At 43.7% G+C, this 26,585-nt stretch overlaps 1 protein-coding gene across 1 annotated transcript in view; it reads right to left on the reverse strand.

Moving 5' to 3' along the window:
* Window positions 1-26,585, reverse strand: part of LOC124595088 (kielin/chordin-like protein) — a 121,738-nt gene that overhangs the window by 94,894 nt on the left and 259 nt on the right. The window lies entirely within an intron of this gene.

Here is a 26,585-nt window from a genome sequence, read left to right on the forward strand (position 1 = left end):
TAGCGCTGCTGACAAGATGACTGTCGTATTTATATATGTGTGACGATGCCAGCAATGATTTTGTGTTTAGCATTTGACTATGTCACTATGGCTTCAGCACAATAGGACATGTATTATAAAAACCAGGTATGCCTCGTCACATTTAAAGCGCACAATTTTCACATGTATGCTTTTCATCATATCCTATTTTATTCTTTTAAGCTGTAGACAATCCACTAGTTGTATTTGTATTTTTTCCCATATTTTACTGCAGATCTGAAGATGTTCATTGCTGACCGAAACCGGTAGTCTGAGGACTTACAAGTTTGTGACCATAGACGGGAAATAAAAGAAATATATTCAACATTTTTGTGTTACTCTTCCATTCACGACCATGTCACACCTTGTGAATTACTGTATGTTTACGTCTCCGCCGAAAACTCATATTTTGCCAGCGTGCTCCGATATTTTCAAGTTTTTAATGTGTTTGAATGCGGTATTGACGAAACTGCCGCAGTCCCCATTCTTTGAAAGTTAAAATGAAGTATGATTGTATGACGTCATAGTTCACTATCTGCTTACGTGCTTCCGAAGAAGAAACGGCGTCAATTGTGGAAGTAAAGCATATTATGTCATGTTCTTCAGTACTTCCTGAAAGGGTGTGGTGCGGCTGGCGGAAAAAATGGTTCAAATGGCTCTGAGCGCTGTGGAATTTAACTTCTGAGGTCATCAGTCCCCTAGAACTTAGAACTACTTAAACCTAACTAACCTAAGGACATCACACACATTCATACCCGAAGCAGGATTCGAACCTGCGACCGTAGCGGTCGCGAGTTTCCGGACTGCAGCGCCTAGAACCGCTCGACCACCCCGGCCGGCGCTGGCGGAAACTGGCGAAATTCAAACCTGGAGACGTTTCGGCGGAGCAGCTCTTAGCAAGTGTGGGTGCAGGTAGACTTCAAGTGTTTGGTTTAAAGCCTCGTGTGTCGGCGCAGAGAAAGCTGCGCTCCGACGAGTGTTTACAAGATCGGGGCTCCATCCCGAGGGAGAGTGTGTTCTGGGAACAGCAGAAGGTGAAAGTGAACGCAGCTCTCGGCGTCACAAGAGCTGCCCCACGCACGAGGGCCTAGATTTGAGTTATCAGTGCGGGGACTTGTACATACATCGTAACAGCGTGAGAGTAAGGAGGCGGAAGCTGTGTCGTAACCGAAGCTAATGTGACGTTGATACGCTTCTCGACCTGGGACGTGGGTATTTTTCGGGAATTAAAGCGTATTGGGAGCCAGACCGTACTGTACGTTTCATCCACACAGACCGAGTACGAATGTAGGGACGTACCTGGAAAAAGAATAGTTAAAACGTAAATAACTGCCTTTTGCAGAGCGGACCGAAGTGAGACATACAGGAAGAGAGTCGGTGATGTTCTGGGAGGTACCGACAGGGATGTGGAGCCATGCCGACTCCAGTGACGAGGGCAGCTGCCCCGGGTCTTTCGTTGAGGATCCGTGGTCTGAACAGCCCGATCGAAGTGGTCCAACAGATCCTCTGTTGGGTTTAAATCCGGGAAGTCTGGTGACCAGGACAGCACGGTGAACACGACCTGGGGATGTTTGAAGAATAGTTAAAACGTAAATAACTGCCTTTTGCAGAGCGGACCGAAGTGAGACATACCGGAAGAGAGTCGGTGATGTTCTGGAAGGTACCGACAGGGACGTGGAGCCATGCCGACTCCAGTGACGAGCTGCCCCGGGTCTTTCGTTGAGGATCCGTGGTCCGAACAGCCCGATCGAAGTGGTCCAACAGATCCTCTGTTGGGTTTAAATCCGGGAAGTCTGGTGACCAGGACAGCACGGTAAACACGACCTGGGGATGTTGGATCACGCGCGTACTCTGCGAGCTGTGTGACACGCTACACTGTCCTACTGGTAGATGCCACTCTGCCGACTGCATGTAACGGTGGACATGGTCCATAAGGACAGATGAATCCTTCTGCTGATCCATTGTGCCTTTCGGAATGGCGAGATCCATAAGGACAGATGAATCCTTCTGCTGATCCATTGTGCCTTTCGGAATGGCGAGATCACCCAGGGATTGCCACCGAAACATTCCCCAGACCATTACATTCCCTCTTCTCTTTGTCTACCTCTACTGTTTTTAACCCCCCCATATTTCCCTCCGGTTCTACATTGGTGGTCCCTTGATGGCTCAGAATGTGTCTTATCAATCGATCCCTTCATCTATTCAGACTATTCAGATTGTGCCACATATTTCTTTTCTCCTCGATTTTATTTAGTACCTTACGTGATGTACCCATCTAATCTTCAGCATTCTTCTGTAGCACCACATTTTGAAAGCTTCTATTCTCTTCTTGTCTAAACTGTATATCGTCCTTGTTTCAATTCCATACATCAGTACACTCTAGACGAACACCTTCTGAAAAGACTTCCTAACACCCAAATCTGTGCCCGATTTCAACAAATTTCTCTTCTTTAGAAACGCTTTTCTTGTCTTTGCCCGTCTACTTTTTATATCCTCTCAAATTCTTCATCGTATTATTTTACTGCACAAATAGAAAAAAAAATCTTCTATTACTTTAAGTGTTTCGTTTACTAATCTAATTCCTACAGTATCACCTGATTCTGTCCATCTTATATCCACCTTTCAATTAACTGTGCATTACGTTCAATTGCTCTTCCAAGTCCAGAATTACAATGTCATCGACGAACCTCTACGTTTTTATTTCTTCTCACTGCACCTTAACTCCTTCACCAAATTTTCCTTTGGTTTCATTTACTGCTTCCTCAATGTACAGATTGAATAACAGAGGGGATCGGCTACAAACGTGTCTCACTTTATCCTCAACCACTGCGACCCTTTCATGCTGCTCGGGTCTTATAATTGTCGCCTGGTTCCTGTACAAACTGTAAATAGCCTTTGCTTCCTGTGTTTTAGCCTGCAACCTTCAGAATTTGAAAGAGAGTACTCGAGTCAACATTGTCGAAAGCTTTCTCTAAGTCTACAAATACTATAAACGTAGGTTTGACCAACCTTAATCAATTTTCTATGATAAGTCGTCAGGTCATTATTACGTCGCCAGTGCCTACATTTCTCTGGAATCCAAACTGATCTTCCCCGAGGCCGGCTTCCACTAGTTCTTCCATTCTTCTATACAGAATTGGTGTCAGTATTTAGAACCATAACTTAGTAATTTATAGTTCCGTAATATTCGCATCTGACAGCACCTGCGTTCTTTGGAATTTATAATTACTACAGTCTTCCCAAAGTGTGAAGGTATTTCGCCTGTCTCATATATCTTGCACCTTTCAGCTTTCTCTTTTTTGCTTAGGACTGGTTTTCCATCTGAGCTCTTGAAATTCATATAGCTGCTACTCTTTTCCCCAAAGGCCTGTAATTTTCCAGTAGTTGGTATCTACCTTTCACCTAGTGAAATATGCATCTAAATTTTTACATTTGCCCTATACCCATTCCTGCTTTGACATGTTGCACTTCATTCATTTTTTAGACGTTTGTACTCCGTTTCGCCTGCTTTATTTACAGCATTTTTATGTTTTCTTTCATTTATTAAATTGAGTTTTTCCTGTGCTGTCCAAGGATTTATTGTAGGTTTGTCTGTTTACATATTTGATTCTCAGCTATCTTCGCTATTTCGTCTCTGAAAGCTACCCACTCGTTTTCTGTTTCCTTTTCTGTGTTGTAGATAATCGTTGCCTAACACTCCATCTGAAAATCGCAACAACCTGTTGTTTTTTCAATTTATCCATTTTCTTAATTTCCTACTTTTTTACCAATTTCTTCAGTTTTAATCTACAGTTCATAACGAATAAATTGTGGCCAGAGTCCACGTTATCCCCTGGAAATATCTAACAATTTCAAATGTGGTTCCGGAATCTCTATCTTATCATTCTATAAAGAATTCGAAACCTTTCGGTGTCTCCAGGTCTCTTCACGTATACAGCCTTCCTCCCTGATTATTAAACCAAGTGAAAGCGATGATTAAATCATGCCCTGTGAAAAATTCTACCTCTTTCATTCCTTTCCTCCAGTCCAATTTCTCCTACAATCCTCTTCCTTTTCCTGCTATCGAATTCCAGTCCCTCATCACAATTAAATTTTCGTTTCCCTTAATTACCAAAATAAATTTCTATTATCTCCTCAGACATTCCTTCAGTGTCTTCATCACCTGCGGAGATACTTGGCATATAAACTTGTACTATTTTGTGGTGGATGTGGGCTTCGTGACTATCTTGGCTACGATAACGTGTTCACCTCGCTGTTCATAGTAGCTTACCCGTGTTCCTATTTTCTTATTTGTCATTAAACCTACTCCTTCATTATCTCTAGTTTATATTATATTTATAACCGTGTATTCACCTGACAAAATCCTGTTCTTGCTTCCACCGAACTTCTCTAATTCCCACTATACCTAATTTCAATCCACTCATTTCTCTTTTTAAATTTTCTAAGCTACATGCGCGATTACGGGATCTAACATTCCTCGCTCGAATCCATAGAACATCACTTTTGTTTCTCCTGATGACGGCAGACTCCTGAGCAAATGCTGTCTGGATGAATATTTTACGTCTTGAATATTTGACTCAAGAGGACGCCATCATTATTTATCTGTAGAGTAGAGCTACATGTCTGCGGGAAAAATTACGGCTGTAGTTTCCCCTTGCAGTACCAGCACAGCAAGGCCGTTTTGGTTGATGTTAGAAGGCCAGATCGGTCAATCATCCAGATTATCGCCCATTCAGCTACTGAAAAGGCTGCTGCCCATCTTCAGGAACCACACTTTTGTCTGGCCTCTTTACAAATACCACTCCGTTGTAGTTGACATTTATCGCTTAGGCACGCAAGCCACCCCACTGACGGCGAGGTCCATGGCTGGTGGGGAGGGGCTGAGTTATACACAAAGAGAGTATAGTTCTAATTGTGGTTAGTAGTCTTCTGATATAGTTATGTAAGTCCCTGAATGTTAGTAATGCTTAGTAGCATCGTGTTACGTCAGTGTAATATCCTCACTGCAGTCTTCGATACCGATGTTCATAAGTCTATAGGTAGACTGAATCTCAAGGCGAAGCTCTGAGTGCGACTGCTTAAAAAGACGCGCCGGCCAATGAGAATCGCGGGCAGTGAGGTCGCATCAATTCAGCGTCCTCTGGCAGTGCATTTGCGGGGTGCCACCTGACGGAGAACAGCGAGCGATGGAAGAGCGATGCTCGGCCGGCAGCCTACTGGCTGGAGATTTATAACTTAGAACTCAAATAAGCAATCTCGATAGTGTTTTCATTTTTTTTTATTTCTTGGCAGTCGGTTTCGGGCCTTTCCTCAGACCACTTCAGGCTTACACCACCAGTATCACTGCCGGTGGCGGCAGATGGTGCGAGATCCGTAGAAGTACGGTTGTCACTTCTATGGATGTCGCTCCGTCTGCCGCCACCGGCAGCCATAACGCTGGTGTATGCCTGAAGATGGCCTGAGGAATGGGGTCGAAACCGACTGCCAAGAAATAAAAAATCTGAAAACGCTATCGAGACAGTTTTTATTGATTTTTAACATTTTATACCAATCACTGTGCTACAGTTAAGAATGCTTTCTAAAATTTTAGATTTGCAGGCGTCATCTCTCTCTCGCGTAGTTGCGACTTTTGCGCGGCGCTGCTGCTGCCCTCCACGGAGATGCCTGCAGTTACTACTGGTGTTCGCACTGGACGCCTGCAGAGCCAACTGATGTTGTGGCGAGGTCTGTGTACTAGCTGCCTCTACACATCCCTCGCAGTTGCCTCCAAAAAAGTCACCACACACTTCTGCTGCATCCTCCTTGAGGTATGTACGTGTCATAGTTAGTAGCAGGTGGCGGTGGCCAGCTCGTGTTCTTGACCGCTGCCGTCTACTATGAGACGCGTCTTCAATGTCTTCTGTCTCACGGTAGCTCGAATGAAGGTGAAGTGTTGCAAGAATCTTCCCGTGCTGGAAATCTGACTCGCCCTTTTGTCTCTGCTAATCCATTGTGGACGTGGGGCAGCGGCTGGTCAAATATTTACCAACGAAATTCGCCAACAGCCGTGCAGTTAAGACGTTATTTTGTTTTATTATTACTAACAGTTTCGGCATTCCATTAAGCCATCTTCAGGACACATACACATCTCTAAAAAATAAACGATATTGGCACACTGAACGGTATGTTCCTGGATGTCGTAAATTCTAAACCGTATCCCATGTGCTTCCTTCGAAGACCAGATTGTGTCAAGGAACATATGGCGCAGTATGCCAATATCGTTAATTTTTTAGAGATGCATATGCGGCCTTAAGGTGGTATAATGAAAAGCTGAAACTGGTAGTAAAAATAAAATAAAATAATGTCTCAACTGCACGGCTGTTGGCGGATTTCATTGTTAAATATCTCGCCCTTAGTTACAATGAGAGCATAATTAGTTAGTTAGTTAGTTCCGTGTTCCATACATCATCTGAAGTATTGCTTTATCAAAATGTTAAGGAAGGAGTCAGTTTAATTATTACATTATTACTTTAATCCTACTCATGCAACTACACTTAGAAACAAGATTTTTTTTTTTACAGGATAGCAGTTTTCAAGTAGAAAGTCGTCGGTGGAATAGAAGGATTGGTTCGGGAGCAATGAGTTTAAGTAAGATTTAAAACTTGCCTTGCTGCCTGTGGGAAATTTTATATTATTGGGACAATAATCAAAGATTTGTTTGTGGCTGCATATTGAACTTCTTTCTGAGCCATCGACAGCTTTAGTAATGGCTAATAAAGGTCATTTATCCCTCTAGTGTTGTAGGTATGAGCATCACTTGCCAAATTGTGACGTATTATTTACGACGAATTTCATTATCGAGTATATGTATTGTCATAGCACAGTTAAAATGCCTAACTCCTTGAAGAGGGACCTGCATGAAGTAAGGAGGTGAACGCCAGATATTATTCTTACTGCTCGATTTTGTGCAATCAGTACTTTCCTTACGATGAGTCACCTCATAAAATTAATCTATAAGACATTATTGAATGGAAACATTCAAAATATGTCAGGAGGTCGATTCCTTTGTTTCCAAGATTAGGATCAATGCCAGGAGCAAAAGCAGCAGAACTTAATATTTGAGGACCTCAGTAACATGCTTCTTCCAGTTCAAGTTTTGATCAATATATACACCAAAAATTTGAAGCATTCTACTCTGTTTACAGACTCTTGCTCATGTGCTACTTCAGTTGCCTCTATGACTATTTGTTGTACGGAAATGAATATAATGTGTTTTTATGAAAATTTAGGGAGAGTCCATCTTCTGAGAACCACCTTATAATTCTTTGAGAAAAATCATTTCCATCTCTTCTGCTGCTTCCTCTCTAATAGGATTTATTATAATGCTGATATCGTCTGCAAGAAGTCCCAATTCTGCTTGTTGAATGTTAAGTTGAAGGTCACTCACCTATGTAAGGACTAGAACTGAATGCAAAATTGAACCCTGTGACACTCCTTTTGTGACTTCTCCCCAGTCACCAAAATTTTCTTCCCTTCCGACATTGTTTAAATTCTTCAGCACAACCGTTTGCTAAGCTTGTAACGACCCCTCGGTTAACAGTTGACAGTCTGAACAACGCACACATGCGGCGTTGTCTCCTTCACGATTGGAGACACCCTTTTACTTTGCAGTTTAGATCACTCATTTTTCAATGCAGCAGTGAGCCAAGCAGACTTAACGTCTCCAGACAAAAGAAAAACGTCCAGGAACAGTGACTTTTGAGCTCTCCGTGCGATGTCTGCATTGCAGGCAGTCATTCTGTGCAGGTTTCAGAAACAGCACATATATATCTGTTCAACGATGATAGATTATATAGCACTGTCCAAAGGCCTTCAACGAAGACGACAAATGACAGGAAGTATATGGCAAAACTCTTTTCTGCTCTGGGCCCCATTGAAATGTTCATAAAATTAAACTGCATTTGGATGAAAAAGCTCGGAATATCGCAAGAAGGCCTAGGAAGACAACGCCGGCAGGCAAGCATCTCCAACGAAATCTGACGGAAATGAGTCACAAGAGCCAAATAATTGAGTAACGAATGACAGCAACGATTCATGTTTCAGCATTTTTCAGCATGTGGGTAGTTAAAAACGAGAAAGTACTTACAAGATTGCGAAAACCGTGAATAATTAGTTATAATTGTTAGTATCTCTAAATGCAAGTAACCAGAATAACACAGACTCTAAATGTGTTCTCGGAATTTAGTGACAACATGACATTAATTGCAACGCCTTCACTAGAAGACTACGGGAAACTCGTTTGAACATCAGGAAAAAATGCTAAAATGAAAAACAGGCTACGGAAAGACCAAAAAGATCGCAATGTCGGTCAGCTGTGCAACTGGAAATGGAAGGATGATCTTGTAAAAAAAATATCTAAAAGAACCGGCTTCTTTATCGTTACTTGCTTAATATAGTGCGTGGTGCACTAGTTTAAGGGTCTATATCAATCTGCACCTTTTCATTTCTGCCGATGGTTTCTGAATGAAGTGGTGTAGGTAAATGTGGATGTTCAGTTTTTAATTTCTTCAAGACAGACGTGGTTCAGCGTGTCCAGACAACTGACAGAACACGCACCACGTTGAACAGACTTTGACAGTCATTTTACTAAGGTTTGAAGCTCCTATTGATGTTCTTACGTGTTTGGCATTTAAAAGTTGGGTTGTTTTGAAAATCAGCCTTATGCAAACACAATTACGTAGTTTATTTTTATATTTACCCAGACATATTTCGACACCTATGTGTCATCTTTTGTGGGTCAAATTTTTATTTCTGTAAAGTACAATACCAAATTCGTAATAATTTAACTGCTGTAGGCCTAAGAATTACAATATGTGCAGTTTCCTTTCTTTTGTTTAGACGCTAACCTTAAAATTACATCGCTAACCGAACTGCATTATTATCCACCGGTTTTAGTGCTCGTTTTCGCCGTTTTTTGGACAGTGTGTCATCTGCAAACTACCCAAAAAGAAAATTGTTGCGCATTTGTGAAGAATTTATATTCAATAATTTTCTACATAGGAGCTTTATGTCAAAACAACAGCACCAGATAAAAGCTACAGGGAAAAGTCTAAAAACGCAATTGTCCATTGTATTAAGAGCAGATAGGACCAGAAACGTACGGAATGAATATGTTTTACAGTAAGACAGATGTGTATGTAAGCATTATTTATTTATTTTTACAGTAACGTGAAACATTTCTCATGCAAAGGCCTGTGGTATACTCATGAGTCGAAAAAACGGAGGATCGATGGTAAGTTTTTTTTCATTGTGGGTATTACATTTTATGAATACGCGATGACAGAGCGGATGGAGGAGGAGAAGAACGAATTGGAAATTGCACGAGTCGAGCAGTTGTCCTTGACTGAATAATTGAAACAAGGAAAGCCTCAAGATGAGCTGTAGCAAGGTCGTTGAGAGCGACATTATGCGTTTGCCTTCACTGCGCGTGTTTGTTGAGTCTAGAGGGGGAAAATTGGAGCGGATATCCCATACGAAGGTGGGAGTCTTCAGCAGGTTTTGGAAGTAACAGCACTAACCTAAATAATAATCCATTTGCTAGGGAATTTATTTCGACAGTATTTTCCGTGTGCAAAAATATCTTACTGCCACCATAAATCCACGCTAGTGCTGAAAGAGGAGTTCATGGCAACGAAACACCGATACGAATAACCAGTATCCCTCGCTCAACACGCGATTGGAACAGGACAGAATGTGATTAACACTGGTGTGAAGTACCCTTCGCCACGCACCGTACTGTGGCTTGCGGAATAGGTCCGTAGGTGTAGAATTAATCACGTTGTTCTCATATCACAAATGTGACAGGCTGAAACACGGGTAATGTACACTGTGTGATCAAAAGTATCTGGACACCACTATGTAATGCGGAACTGATCACAAGATGTGACTAGAGGCGGACGCATCAGTGTGCGAGGAGGGAGGAAGTATTGTGTTCAAATGGTTCAAATGGCTCTGAGCACTATGGGACTTAACATCTATGGTCATCAGTCCCCTAGAACTTAGAACTACTTAAACCTAACTAACCTAAGGACATCACACAACACCCAGCCATCACGAGGCAGAGAAAATCCCTGACCCCGCCGGGAATCGAACCCGGGCGTGGGAAGCGAGAACGCTACCGCACGACCACGAGATGCGGGCAGTATTGTGTTGTTAGTAGGGCAGCAGTAACAGTAGAATGGATCGGTCAGAACTGAGTGACTTCGAATGTGGACTAGTCACTGGATGTGGCATGATAACAGATGCGTCAGGGACATTTCAACCCTTCTAAAGCTGCCCAAGTAGACAGTTGGTGAGATGACTGTGAAGTGGAAACGCGAAGGAACAAGCAGACCTAAACTGAGAGCAGGCAGACCTTATGTACTGACGGACACCGAACGTAGAGCACCGTGGAGAGTGTTTGCACAAAATCGCACCAAATGAGCAGAAGAAATCAGTCGTGTATTTCAAAGTCCTACCAGGAGTCCAGCTAGTGTTAGGCGACACATGAGCTGGACAAAACAGCAACGCCACTGGACGGTGGATGACTGGAAACAAGTGATATGGAGTGATGAATCGCATTATACCCTTTGGCAATCCGATGGACGGGTTTAGTGTTTGGTGAGCTCCTGGAGAACGTTATCTCATCTCACGTATTGTGCCAACACTGAAGTAAGGAGAAGGTAATGTTACGCCATGGGGGTATTTTTCGTGCTCGGGGTGTGATCTCTTTATTCTACTTAAGAAAACGCTTAATTCGGAAGAACACATATTACAAAATTGTTTACTGCGTTAGTAGAGGTAAAATTCAAAGAGACAATGCACTCTGTCATAAATCAGCATAGGTGAAGCTACGGTTTGTGGACGGTGACTTTCCTGAAAGGGACTGGCTTGCCTAGAGTCCTCACTTGAACCCAATGCAACTCCTCTAGGACGAGCCAGAACGTCGATTTCGCTCCATATCAGCGTCCATTATCACTGTATTCTCTGATTTCGGCTTTTGAGGAAGACCCAGCTACCATTGCGCCATGGGCATCAAGAAGCCTCACTGAAAGAGTCCCCATCGGAGTTCAATTCGCCGTAAAGGCGAAGGATGGACTCACCCCATATTAATGTCCACTAATAAGTGTCAGGAGACTTTTGTTCCGATAGTGTACTTTGTAATACATACACCCATACTTTTATGAAAACCACAGAAGAAGTCAATGACATTATAACAGCATAAGGAACACCGGTGGTCTCGCGGAGCGTCTTTGCTTAGTAGTACACGCTCCCGGATTTGAATCCATCTCTGCTTAAATTTTGATTAATAATCAGCATTTGGTGGCCGAAGATTTCCCGCATAAGAATTAACCCTCATAGTGCCAACGGCCTTGCCAAAGAGAGCGGAGGAGCGGAAGGAGGTTCAGGGCATTCTCTTGCCCTTGGAGTGGGAAACTGCCCCTAAAGACGGAAGAATCAACTATGATCAACGCCATGAGGATGCATAAGGCAATGGAAACGAATGCAATAAAGACACATAACGTATATCCACAGGACATGTGGCCTGTAACTGAAAAAGTGCCATGATGATCACTCCATTGCCAAAAGATTCCGGAATAGTCCCCAATTCGAATCTCCGGCAGGGGACTGAAAAGGGGGAGGTGACCATGAGAAAAAGATTGAATAATCAACGAAAGGATAACGTTCTACGAGTCGGGGCGTGGAATGTCAGAATCTTGAACGTGGTAAAGAAACTAGAAAATCTGAAAAGGGAAACACAAAGGGTCAACCTAGATATAGTAGGGCTCAGTGAAGTGAAATGGAAAGAGGACAAGGATATCTGGTCAGATGAATAGGGTAATATCAACAGCAGCAGAAACAGTTATAACGGGAGTAGGACTCCTTATCAATTGGAAGGTAGAGCAGAGAGTGTGTTACTGTTAACAGTTCAGTGACAGTGGTTTTGTTGTCAGAATCGGCAGCAAACCAACACCAACAACGGTTGTTCAGGTATACGCGCCGACATAGCAAGCTGAAGATGAAGAGATACAGAAAGTACACGAGAATATTGAAAGGGTAATACAGTACGTAAAGGGAGATGAAAATCTAATAGTCATAGGGACTGGAATGCAATTGTAGAGGAAGGAGCAGAAGAAAAGGTTACAGGAGAACAGGGACTTGAGACAAGGAATAAGAGACGAGAAAGACTAATTTAGTTCTGTTCAGTTCTGTAATAAATTTGAGCTAGTAATAGCGAATATTCTGTTCAAGAACCACAAGGGGAAGAGGTACATTTGGAAAAGATTTCAGTTAGATTACATCATGGTCAAACAGAAATTCCTAAATCAGATACTGGATTGTAAGGCGTACCCAGGAGCATATATAGACTCAGATCACAATGTATTAGTGATGAAGAGTAGATTGAAGTTTAAGATGTTAGTCAGGAAGAATCAATAGGCAAAGAAGCGGGATACGGAAGTACTAAGGAATGATGAGATACGGCTAGGCTATAGATACAGCAATAACGAATAGCTCAGCAGGCAGTACAGTTGAAGAGTAATCGAAAAAGGGCAATCACAGAAGGTGGAAAGAAAAACATAGGTACAAAGAAGGTAACTGCAAAGAAACTATGGGTAACAGATGAAATACTTCAGTTGATCGGTGGAAAAGCAAGTAAAAACATGTAAAGAGAAATACAGGTCTCTGAGAAAAGATTTTTTTTTTTTTTTTTTTTTTTTTTTGGAAATTTGTGGTAATGTCTTATGGGACCAAACTACTTAGGTCATCGATCTCTGAGCCTACACACTACTTAATTTAACTTACACTAACTTACGCTATGGACAACACACACCCATGCCCGAGGGAGGACTCGAACCTCCGCACAGACCGTGACAACAAGGCTCCTCAGACCGCGGGGCTACCCCGCGCGGCGGATATGAAATAAATAGGAAGTGAAAGGAAGCTAAGACGAAATGGCTGCATGGGCAATGTGAAGAAACCGAAAAAGAAATGATTGGCGGAAGGACAGACTCAGCATGCAGGACTGTCAAAACAGCCTTCGTTGACATTAAAAGCATGGGTGGTAACTTTAAGAGGTTAACGAGCATTTCACTACTAAATGCAGAGGAGAGAGCGGATGGGTGGAAAGCATATATTGAAAGACTCTATGAAATGCAAGATTTGTCTGATGTGACAAAAGAAGAAAGAGGAGTCGATTTAGAAGAGATAGGGGATCCAGTATTAGAATCATAATTCAAAAGAGCTTTGGAGGACTTAAGATCAAATAAGGCAGAAGGATTAGATAACATTCCATCAGAATTTCTAAAATAACTGGGGGAAATGGGAACAAAACGACTATTCACGCTGGTGTGTAGAATGTTTGAGTCTGGCGACATACCGTCTAACTTTCGGAAAAATATCATTCACACAATTCCAAAGACTGCACGAGCTGACAAGTGCGAGAATTATAGCACAATCAGCTTAACAGTTCATGAATCAAAGTTGCTGACAAGAATAGTATACAGAAGAATGGAAAAGAAAATATATGATGTGTTAGATGACTATCACTTTGGCTTTAGAAAAGGTAAAGGCACCAGAGAGGCAGTTCTGACATTGCAGTTGATAATGGTGTGTAGAATGTTTGAGTCTGGCGACATACCGTCTAACTTTCGGAAAAATATCATTCACACAATTCCAAAGACTGCACGAGCTGACAAGTGCGAGAATTATAGCACAATCAGCTTAACAGTTCATGAATCAAAGTTGCTGACAAGAATAGTATACAGAAGAATGGAAAAGAAAATATATGATGTGTTAGATGACTATCACTTTGGCTTTAGAAAAGGTAAAGGCACCAGAGAGGCAGTTCTGACATTGCAGTTGATAATGGAAGCAAGACTAAAGAAAAATAAAGACACGTTCATACGATTTGTCGACCTGGAAAAGCCGTTCGACAATGTAAAATTGTGCAAGATGTTCGAAATTCTGAGAAAAATAGGGGTAAGTTATAGGGAGAGACGGGTAATATACAATATGTACAAGAGCCAAGAGGGAATGAAGAGAGTAGACGACTAAGAACGAAGTGCTCGGATTGAAAAGGATGTAGTCTTTCGCACCTACTGTTCAACCTATACGTCGAAGTAGCAATGGCCGAAATAAAAGAAAGGTTCAGGAGTGGAATTAAAATTCAAGGTGAAAGGATGTCAGTGATAAGACTGGCTGATGACATTGCTGTCCGGAGTGAAAGTGAAGAAGAATTACCTGATCTGCTGAATGGAATGAACAATCTAATGGACTGAGAGTAAATCGAAGAAAGACGAAAGTAATCAGAACTAGCAGAAATACAGCGAGAAACTTGATGGCCACAAAGTAGATGAAGTTAAGGAGTTCTGGTTCCTATGCACTAAAATAACCAATGACGAATGGAGCAAGAGGCAGACTAGCAATGGCAAATAGGGCGTTCCTGACCAAGAGAAATCTACTACTATCAAACATACGCCTTAATTTGAGGAAGAAATTTCTGAGAATGTACGTCTGGAGTACAGCATTGTATGGTAGTAAAACATGGATTGTGGAAAAAGAGATGAGAACCGAAGCATTTGATACGTGGTGCTACAGACGAATGTTGAAAATAAGCTTGACTGACAAGGTAAGGAATAAGGAAGTTCTGTACAGAATCGGAGAGGAAAGGAATATGTGGAAAACACTGACAAGGAGAAGGGACAGGATAGGACATCTGTTACGACTTGAGGAAACGACTTCCATGGCGCTAGATCGAGATGTAGAGAGCAAAAACTTTAGAGGAAGACAGAGACTTGAATACAACCAGCATATAATTGAGGACATACACTCCTGGAAATGGAAAAAAGAACACATTGACACCGGTGTGTCAGACCCACCATACTTGCTCCGGACACAGCGAGAGGGCTGTACAAGCAATGATCACACGCACGGCACAGCGGACACACCAGGAACCGCGGTGTTGGCCGTCGAATGGCGCTAGCTGCGCAGCATTTGTGCACCGCCGCCGTCAGTGTCGGCCAGTTTGCCGTGGCATACGGATCTCCATCGCAGTCTTTAACACTGGTAGCATGCCGCGACAGCGTGGACGTGAACTGTATGTGCAGTTGACGGACTTTAAGCGAGGGCATATAGTGGGCATGCGGGGGGCCGGGTGGACGTACCGCCGAATTGCTCAACACGTGGGGCGTGAGGTCTCCACAGTACATCGATGTTGTCGCCAGTGGTCGGCGGAAGCTGCACGTGCCCATCGACCTGGGACCGGACCGCAGCGACGCACGGATGCACGCCAAGACCGTAGGATCCTACGCAGTGCCGTAGGGGACCGCACCGCCACTTCCCAGCAAATTAGGGACTCTGTTGCTCCTGGGGTATCGGCGAGGACCATTTGCAACCATCTCCATGAAGCTGGGCTACGGTCCCGCACACCGTTAGGCCGTCTTCCGCTCACGCCCCAACATCGCGCAGCCCGCCTCCAGTGGTGTCGCGACAGGCGTGAATGGAGGGACGAATGGAGACGTGTCGTCTTCAGCGATGAGAGTCGCTTCTGCCTTGGTGCCAATGATGGTCGTATGCGTGTTTGGCGCCGTGCAGATGAGCGCCACAATCAGGACTGCATACGACCGAGGCACACAGGGCCAACACCCGGCATCATGGTGTGGGGAGCGATCTCCTACACTGGCCGTACACCACTGGTGATCGTCGAGGGGACACTGAATAGTGCACGGTACATCCAAACCGTCATCGAACCCATCGTTCTACCATTTCTAGACCGGCAAGGGAACTTGCTGTTCCAACAGGACAATGCACGTCCGCATGTATCCTGTGCCACCCAACGTGCTCTAGAAGGTGTAAGTCAACTATCCTGGCCAGCAAGATCTCCGGATCTGTCCCCCATTGAGCATGTTTGGGACTGGATGAAGCGTCGTCTCATGCGGTCTGCACGTCCAGCACGAACGCTGGTCCAACTGAGGCGCCAGGTGGAAATGGCATTGCAAGCCGTTCCACAGGACTACATCCAGCATCTCTACGATCGTCTCCATGGGAGAATAGCAGCCTACATTGTTGCGAAAGATGGATATACACTGTACTAGTGCCGACATTGTGCATGCTCTGTTGCCTGTGTCTATGTGCCTGTGGTTCTGTCAGTGTGATCATGTGATGTATCTGACCCCAGGAATGTGTCAATAAAGTTTCCCCTTCCTGGGACAATGAATTCACGGTGTTCTTATTTCAATTTCCAGGAGTGTAGGTTGGAGCTGCTACTCTGGGGTGAAGAGGTTTGCACAGGAGAGGAATTCGTGGTGGGCCGCATTAAACCAGTCAGAAGACAGATGAACCCCCCCCCCGCCCTCCCCTCCCAAAAAAAAGGTCCCCGTCAAAGTGTAGCTCAGTACCAGTAATTCTACTTTTTTGACTAACTTTTCCGTTTCAATGCAAGTATGCCCAAATTATAAAAGACTCATTATCGTTTGGAGATGACTGACCAAGTTCAAGTGTCACTTGCAGTAAAGAAAGTAGAAGCCAACACTAGCAAATAGATGTGGCTGCCAAGGTACATCTTTTGTAAAATCTGCAAATGAAGCTAATGACCGTAATCTCACATGTATCTCTGTTAACAGAAGTTTTGTTATGTATAAGGTCTGAAGTATAATTTTGCTGGCTATTTATTTGAGTTGTTTATACAACCATCTTGAAACCTTCCGTATCAACAGCAGTATTAATAAGCATGTTGCATGGCCTGCTGTGTCAACAAGCATACTGCATGGTTCTTGAATATCGCTGTTGTAGTGATGAATCTGAAGAGGGTTACGTATAAGTAAGTCGACCTTATAATAAGCTAAAAACCTCTACTTGCAAGTTACCAAATAGTCCCTGGAAACAAGAAGTGATAACACAGTGTCGTTTAGCTTAAAAATGTATGAATTTCGTTTCACGCACATTACTTGTATTTTGCAGTAAAATAAATGGAAAATTTCTCGGAAGAGTTGCTAATCTCCTACCCCAGGTGGCGGATAGGGAGATGCTCACCAGATATTGTGGGTACGGGGAAATAAAATACCCTGAGTGGACCAAAACTAGTTCCAAGGGCACGGCGGTTCCACATGTCAGTGGCGGTACCCCAACAGTGTCTGTTCCACTTGTTAGTGGCGGCTGATAAAATATACCTCAGGGCTAACAACCTTGTGAGTTAACGTCGTCACCCACTCACAAACTCGTTGGACTCAACATGAAGAGAAATATCAACAGAAATAATACCCCAGGTGGTAAACAATCCACCCTCAATCATGATGAGGCAAGCAGGTCATCGGATTCTGGGGAGCCTGCACCTTCATGTACTCCCTCACAACTGATCTCACATAAACGAGAACAGAAAAAGAAAAGAAACATCACTTACATAGCTACAGTGAACATGAACTCTCTGATAAAGGTTGGTAAACTCAAACGCACCATTGATGTGATGGAAAAGTGTAACATCAAGATAGTGGCATTACAAGCGGCTTGGTTCCCAAATGAGGATGCAATGGAATCCCAAGGATGCCGGATCTATAAAGGAAAACCAGATGAAAGAGTGATGAAGACAGTTCCACACCTCGGTACTGGCTTTGATGTACGTCATTGAATGGTCGACCATGTTTTAGAATTCACATCCCCAAATGGCAGAAGCTCCTCGTTATCCTCGAGGTCCCGCAATAGAGCATACATAAGAGTTAACTTCCATGCACCTACAAATGACACCAACAGGAAAGATCTGGAATCAGTGGAATACTACTGGAACACCCTTGAAGAGACCCTAGACAAGATGCCTAACCACCACATCATCATACTCATTGGTGACTTCAACGCACTAGTTGGCAAGGAAAAGAAGTACTGTAGGATAGTAGGTGGTTATCTGGCCCACAACAGGACCAACAGAAATGGCAGGCGCCTCATAGACCTTTGCCACAACTACAACCTGGTCCTAAAATCAATTGCGTTGAAGTGACTACCAAGGAAGGCCATGACCTGGAGGAATCCAGATCACATGCTGGGTGAATTTCAGATGGACCATGTGGCTATTGACAGGAGATGCCACAAGGAAATACAAAACATCAAGGTATTGAGGGGAACAAACCTCGACTCTGACCACTATCTCTCCCTAGTTAAGACCAACCTACAACATTTGAGAAGAGCTCACAATACCCTAAAGGTTTCGAGAATACTAAGGTTTAACATCAACTGACTGAGCGATAATGATTGCGACTTCCAGATCACCCTTGAGAAGAACACACAGGAACAAGGATGGCCTACTCTTCAAAAGGCTCTACTGGATGACGCTTAAGAAACTATATCTGCTTCGTCAAACAGAGGCAAGCATCCCTGGTGGGCCACAGAATGTGATCAAGCTATAGAGGAAAGGCGTAGAGCCTGGATCAAGTGGAATCAGAGCAAAGATGAGCCCAACCATCAGGCTTTCATGGCGCAAAGAAAAACAACAGCGAGCATCAACCACAAAACCAAGAGGAATTACAACAGGTCACAAAATACTACAGGCAGAAGAAGACTTCAAGAAAAAGAATTCAAGAAATCTCTACGAGCGGCTCAAGAAACAGACTACTTCATACATGGCCCCAACCCTATATCTCAGAGGGCCAGATGGGAAACTCCAAATGAATAACAGGGACTGCACGAAAACCTTTGGAGAATATTTCCAGAAACTCCTCAATGCAGAACAACCGAAAGAGAGTCTTGCTTTCGCCGAACCCACTGTCAGGAACCAGGACTCTATACCACCCAAAAGGGAAGAAATAGAGATCATCAAAGACCTCAAGAACAACAAGGCTCCAGGTGAAGAAATATGGAAGCACATAGATGACCAGTCCCTTCAGAGTATCACCCAGATCATTCAGGACATTTGGAGGACAGTGGTCTTGCCAGAGGGATGGACCTCAGCCATGATCCTACAAGATCTTCTCTGAAGCCTTGCTGCATAGTCACCAAACAGCTAGACTCCGAACTAGGTAAATACCAGGCTGGTTTCCGTGCAAGTAGCTTCTGCACAGCACAGATTCAAAACCTCAAGACCAATCTCTAATATAGGAGCTCAGAGGGACAACCCTGGGTAGCCATTATGGTAGACTTCCAATAGGCATATGACTCAACAGATCGACAGACCCTCTTCTCTACCCTGTGGGAACTAGGCCTAGACAGGAAGACTGCCAGATTGGTTCAAGCTACGCTAAAGAAAACCACCTCCAAATTCAGGGGTGAAATCTCCGTGAGCTTTCCCATCCAGACCCCATCCAGACAGGAGTCAGGCAGGGGGATGACTTCTCTTGCATCCTCTTCAACTGTGTATTGGAGAAAATCGTCAGAGAATGGACTTCCACAATGTCACCAGAACCAAGACTGAAGCTTGAGTACGCCTGCATCTCGTGGTCGTGCGGTTGCGTTCTCGCTTTCCACGCCCGGGTTCCCGGGTTCGATTCCCGGCGGGGTCAGGGATTTTCTCTGCCTCGTGATGGCTGGGTGTTGTGTGATGTCCTTAGGTTAGTTAGGTTTACGTAGTTCTAAGTTCTAGGGGACTGATGACCATAGATGTTTAGTCCCATAGTGCTCAGAGCCATTTGAACATTTTGAAGCTTGAGTACAAGAAAGACAACCTCAATGTACCCTGTCTAGCCTTTACTGATGATCTCACCCTATTGGCCAACAGCATGGAGGAGGCTACTCACCAACTACAGAGGCTCTACAGTATTGTGGCAAAAACCGGTTTGAGGGTCAACATACAGACGACTGAGTTCATCACCAATATCAAGCAGGCTTCTTCTACAGCCCCACTAGAAAACAATACTATCTGTAAAGTCTCTGCAGTCAGGTACTTGGGAGAATGGATCTCAGCAAACGAGAGTGAAACCTTGACCATAGACGTCTGGTGCAGAGAGAGCCTATAATTCCTGTTAGAACACCTAAACCTCCAAGTGCCTATCCAAGAACATAGCTGAAGAACTGCAACTCAGTAGTAAAACCCTCTGCACTCTGTGCCTCTAAGTGCCTATTGATGAATCGAAAGGGCACACTCAGGAAACTAGAACTTAAAGAGAGGAAGCTCCTGAGGAGAATACTAGGACTCATAAGAGAGGAAGACGGTACCTACAGAATCACGCACAATAATGAGCTCTACGAACATAAGGAAGACATAGTCACTTGTATGAGGAAAACGCGACTGACCCGTCTGAATCACTCCAGGCTCACCAACAGGATCCTCACAGTGACAATCAGGGGAAAGGCGTCCAAAGCCAAATGGATCACCACTGCTAAATCAGACTTAGAGGAACTGCAGATATCATTAAAGACAACCGAGAACCGAACTCAATACCAACAGGTCATCCTGCAGGGAGTCTCCCCACTGTCTCTCACAGGCAAGAAGTGTACAGGCACCACCAGACCTACGTGGACGGATGAGAGGAAGCAGGCTCACAGCCAGAAGATGAAGGCATACTGGGCCAAGAAAAAGCAGAAGATCCTAGCTGAGAGTTAAGGCGAGCTCCGTGGTCCCTAGTAGACCGAAAAGCATTGAAAAAAAAGGAAGTTTTCTAAGGGTGAGGTAACACCACGGAAACATATTTGAGAAATAGTGAACAAAAAGGAAGCTTTTTGCTCGAGGTGGAATCCTCAAAAATATTTTCATTGCCATGAATAAGTGCGTAATCTTGAAATATTTCTGGCTTGTTCTGCGCAGGCTGTTCACGTTATAAATATCGACATGGAAATGTGGTTTGGCTATAGCGGAGCCGACTAGTCAAAAATTGCATCATATGTCACCACAATCTGCTGGATTCGTACTGTGCGTTGTTTGTTAATGCTACAAACAGACGTAGAAAAAACTATAGGCACGTCGGAGTCAGCCAGTAACATTTATTCCGAGCGCCTAGCCAGGAGTTACCGCTAGACAATGGTAACACACTACTGGCCATTAAAATTGCTACACCAAGAAGAAATGCAGATGATAAACGGGTATTCATTGGACAAATATATTATACCAGAACTGACATGTGATTACATTTTCACACAATTTGGGTGCATAGATCCTGAGAAATCAGTGCCCAGAACAACCACATCTGGCCGTAATAACGGCCTTGGTACGCCTGGGAATTCAGTCAAACAGAGCTTGGATGGCGTGTACAGGTACAGCTGCCCATGCAGCTTCAACACGATACCACAGTTCATCAAGAGTAGTGGCTGGCGTATTGCGACGAGCCAGTTGCTCAGCCACCATTGACCAGACGTTTTCAGTTGGTGAGAGATCTGGAGAATGTGCTGGCCAGGGCAGCAGTCGAACATTTTCTGTATCCAGAAAGGCCCGTACAGGACGTTCAACATGCGGTCGTGCAATATCCTGCTGAAATGTAGGGTTTCGCAGGGATCGAGTGAAGGGTAGAGACACGGGTCGTAACACATCTGAAATGTAACGTTCACTGTTCAAAGTGCCGTCAGTGGGAACAAGAGGTGACCGAGATGTGTAACCAATGGCACCCCATAGCATCACGCCGGGTGATACCCCCGTATGGCGATGACGAATATACGCTTCCAATGTGCGTTCACCGCGATGTCGCCAAACACGGATGCGACCATCATGATGCTGTAAACAGAACCTGGGTCCATCCGAAAAAATGACGTTGCTATTCGTGCACCCAGGTTCGTCGTTGAGTACACCATCGCAGGCGCTCCTGTCGGTGACGCAGCGTCAAGAATAACCACAGCCATGGCCTCCGAGCTGATAGTCCATGCTGCTGCAAACGTCGTCGAACTGTTGATGCAGATGGTTGTTGTCTTGCAAATGTCCCCATCTGTTGATTCAGGGATCGAGACGTGGCTGCACGATCCGTTACAGCCATGCGGATAAGATGCCTCTCATCTCGACTGCTAGTGATACGAGGCCGTTGGGATCCAGCACGGGGTTCCGTATTAACCTTCTGAACCCCCCGATCCCATATTCTGGTAACAGTCATTGGATCTCGACCAACGCGAGCAGCAATGTCGCGATACGATAAACCGTTATCGCGATAGGCTACAATCTTCCCATTATCAAAGCCGGAAACGTGATGGTACGCATTTCTCCTAGTTACACGAGGCATCACAACAACGTTTCACCAGGCAACGCCGGTCAGATGCTTTTTGTGTATGAGAAATCGGTTGGAAACTTCCCTCATGTCAGCACGTTGTAGGTGTCACCACCGGCGCCAACCTTGTGTGAACGATCTGAAAAGCTAATCATTTGCATATCACAACATCTTCTTCCCGTCGGTTAAATTTCGCGTCTAAAGCACGTCATCTTCGTGGTGTACCGATTTTAATTGCCATTAGTGTAATTACTGTTCTTTGGACTACACTGTGGCCATAATTGGCGATGATAGTATTTCACTGATAAAGCGGCCGAATTATTCATTGCAACTAAACTGTACTTGGTATTTTATGGTAGCGGTATAGCTGTGAATTTGCTATCTGCAACTGTGATAATGCGATCTGTCAATAGGTATTTCAGGTTCCTGCAGTGAAGGTGAAATTCTCCACAAGGGGGGAGGGGGGGCATTATTTACTCTATTGATGGCTTTTGCAAGAGCGAATCTGAAAGTGAGAAACCTGTTGTTAACCCAAAAGTGGACATCAAAAGTAGGTGGAGTCGAGAAGAAGACTGTAAAGTGTATTGCAATCAAAGAGAGCTGTAGGAACGTTAGAAAAAAGGTGGTTTCGTGTTGCCGGAAAAGCCCCTAAATAGCAGGAAACCTGCAGCACTGCATGTTGGTTCTGACAAGGATGTTCTAAGGCAGTGCGTGTTAGGAATGTATATTATGGTATGCAAACGTGAACAGTACGAGGAGCATGTGATCAGTACCTTGCCACTCCCTCCAGAAATTACAGCAGCTACATGAATCCTGATGATGCCGCTGCGCCTTTATTGAAGAAGTTCCTCATGTGACTTCGCGAGGCTCAGTGGACCTCTTTCCAGACATCCTCGACCAGAGACTAATTCGAGAAGGTGCTGGGAATCAAAGCCAGGTCCTTCCGCAGCTATGCTGCGACGGTAAACATTCGACGATGGATTCAGTCGTATTATGGTATATGATGTACATAATGGTGAGTATTCAGCAGAACATAAATTAGTAAGAATGACGCCTGAGAAGGCTGGATTCAAAGTTAGTTTTCCCCAAGGTCATCAATTTTAAAAGACGTTGGTTTTTAAAATGTTTGAAGTAATGGTCGAAGGATATTTTTCATAGAATAGTTGCAGCATGGGACACATTCCTGAGAAAGATGTACGAAATAAGAAACGAAGGTAGTTCATTACCTTGATAAAACATGGGTCACCCAGAATCATTCTTGGAAGGTCTCCTGAAAAATAAGTTATGGTGCTGGCGGTGTGAAAGTTCCAGTTGGTAAAAGATAAAGCATAAGTGTTTTGCACGGCAGCCCTCCTTCTGGTTTTATTCCTGGACGCAAACTAGTAATTGTAACAGTAAAGTTAATTTCACATGAACTGTGTAGTGGCTCTACCGGTATCGAGTAATTACGTACAGTCAGCAGACCATAAAGACGTATAGGCTAATGGCTAGAGATCTCTGCTTGGAGCGACCTAGCATGCTCTGATACAGTGTTTATAGTCTATAGACTGGTCAGTCGAAACCGGTATAGCCAGTAAGAAATTTATGTCAGTTCTGAGAACGTCTTTTATCACTGCTTTATTAGGTCCCTATAGTGAAAGGATCACATGTTGTTAAAAATTATCTACGCTGACGCGTTTCGGTGGTAGTATATCCTTAGAACATCTGTTAAATGAAACGTAAATGTCATGAATGTACAAGCGCAACCTATACATGAAATTAAGCTAAGAGTACCTGAAAGACTCACAATTAAGACTGAGTACCATAGGAAACATATTTAGTACGGTGTCACAGAAATACTTCTCGACATTGGTGCTCAACTGATGGCGGCCTTCCGTTATATTTCGCATTAGAAATAACTAGGAACCAGGAGCAGCCTTCCTGCCAAAAATCAGTTTAAATTTGCAACCAGGAGATACTTGAGGCACAAAAATTAGTGGATTCACGTTTTGGGTTTCTCAGAAAGTTGGGTACGCTAACCAATGAAGAGGTAGTAGCAGCAGCTAAAAAGTAGCTGAGATGTACGGCAATGATTAGGAGATCAACTAGGAAATTAACTGATATAGTTCCAGGCTTGTTCAAACTAATTTGAAACGGATGTTGAGGAACATGAAAACTAGTCTGAAGAGGTAGGTGTATAAACCCCTCTTTGAAGAAAGACCCTGGGATTCGTTTTCCTAATATCGAGGTTGCTATATAAATATAAATATACATATGGTCACAAAATGTCGTTGAGAAACGTCATTTTGAAAATCTGAGTTTATCAAAACTGACTTTGAACCTGCTTGTTACGAGACAGGTACAGCATTTTAGTTTCGCACACTAATGAAATATATTTCAAGTGAAGTAAGTGAACAAAATATTGAAGGATCGTTAAAATGAATTGCGGGCTCAGACAAATTAGCCAGTAATATTACTCGAAATTTTCATTTAGAGGCTGATTGCGTTTGTATTTGATTTCTTACAAGTAAAACGTTTTTTTATTACATTAGATTTGTTATTTATTGTTTACCTAACAAACATGTTTGCTCATACTTATAATATCTTAGATTTAATATTAAAATACTGATTTTACGTGGACAAGAACTTCTGATTTTTTTGAAGATAGTTGTTGGTGTTGAATATCTCAATGATTTCAGTTCTGTCCACTTTTTAATGTCATTGGTTCATTAAACCATAAATTGTATAATAAAAATTTATACATTTAGAAAGTAAACACACAGACACACACATACACACACACACACACACACACACACACACATACACACACACACACACACACACACACACACGCACGCACAAACACACACATTCATACTGTTTCTCGATTTGTAGCCTTAATGTTTTTTTGGATTGTTCGCTATATGTTTATTCACTGTACAACCTAAAATTTTCTATTACGTAGCGTTACAATGTCAAAGATGAAATTTACTCACGTTGGGCGTCAGTACTGTATCATTTTTGACTACGATAGTCAGTAGAAGTTTGATGAAGGTCTTATAATCAGCAAAACTGTTTAACGAAATCAATTAATACTGTAGAACAGCGACAATTTTATACTTTTCGTTTCCAGTTAAATAATGAATCTGAACTGCTGCGTTTTAATTAGAAAATTCCATCCATCAGGTGCGTTCAATAAGTAATGTAACACATTTTTTTCTCGGCCAATTTCGGTTGAAAGATGCGGAATTTGTTGTGGGGCATAGTTTCATGAAGTTACAATATCTGGCGGGGCTTTATGTAGACTTCAAAACGACGTCTATAACGGAGGTGCGCTCCTAACAGAGAGCTATCATGGAGTTTCTTTTGATGGAAAGTGAGAGCATCGCAGATGTGTTCATAGGAGCTTGCAGAATGTCTACGGAAACCTGAGAGTGGAGAAAAGCACGGTGAGTCGTTGGGTAAGGAGTCCATCATCATCGGAACAAGCTCGAGCAAACCTGTCCGGTCTCCCGCCTGCTGGCCGGCCGCACACCGTTGCGACTCCTGCAATGCTGCTTGAACGTGCGGACACTCTCATTCGAGGAGACCGACGGATCATAATACAACACCTCGCTGCACAAGTGGACGTCTCTGCTGGTAGTGCTGACACGTTCGTCCACCATTTGGGGTACCCAAAGATATATTACCGCCGGTTTCCTTGCCACGTAACAGAAGACCATAAAATCAATGAAGGGCCGTCTATGCGGACTTATTTGGGTACAACGAGCCCGATGGTCAAAACTTTTTGTCGGTCACCGTCAAAGTCGATGAAACATGAGTTCATCATTTCGAATCGGACACAACACGACAATCCATGGCCTGACGTCCCAATATCTCTCCTCCGAAGAAAAAGTTCAAAGCCACACCCGCAGACGATAAAGTCGTGGCGTCGGTCTCCTGGGACGGTGAAAGGGTTATTCTGATTGATGTCTTCCGTCATGGTGCAACGATCAACGCTGAAGTGTATTGTGTTACCGTCAGGGAAACGACTTTAGCCTGTTCGTCGCCACAAAAATGCAAACGAAATTACAATGACAACTCAATGCCTCACGCAGCTCTCTGCAGCTAGGAGGAACTCACAAAACTTCACTGGAATGATCTTGTTGATCCCCCCTACAGCCCGAGTCTCGCACCTTCCGACTTCCATCTGTTTGGCCCAGTGAAGGAAGCACGCGGCGTGAGGCAATACTTGGATGTTTGGGAGACTACTGATGCAAGACGAGGTTGGCTCCGACATCGACCAGCAGAGTGGTACTACGCGGGCATACAGGCCCTCCCAGTAAGGTGGTGCGAGGCCGTCGAATTGAACGGAGATTGTGTTGAAAAGTAGGGTTTTGTTGCCAAAACAGTAAGAAAAAACTTGGTGTATTGAAATCCGCAATAAAACCAACCTTCTTCCAGAAAAAAAAGTGTTGGGTTGCT

The sequence above is a fragment of the Schistocerca americana genome, chromosome 2, assembly GCF_021461395.2.
Source record: "Schistocerca americana isolate TAMUIC-IGC-003095 chromosome 2, iqSchAmer2.1, whole genome shotgun sequence".
In the NCBI taxonomy this organism is placed as follows: domain Eukaryota; kingdom Metazoa; phylum Arthropoda; class Insecta; order Orthoptera; family Acrididae; genus Schistocerca; species Schistocerca americana.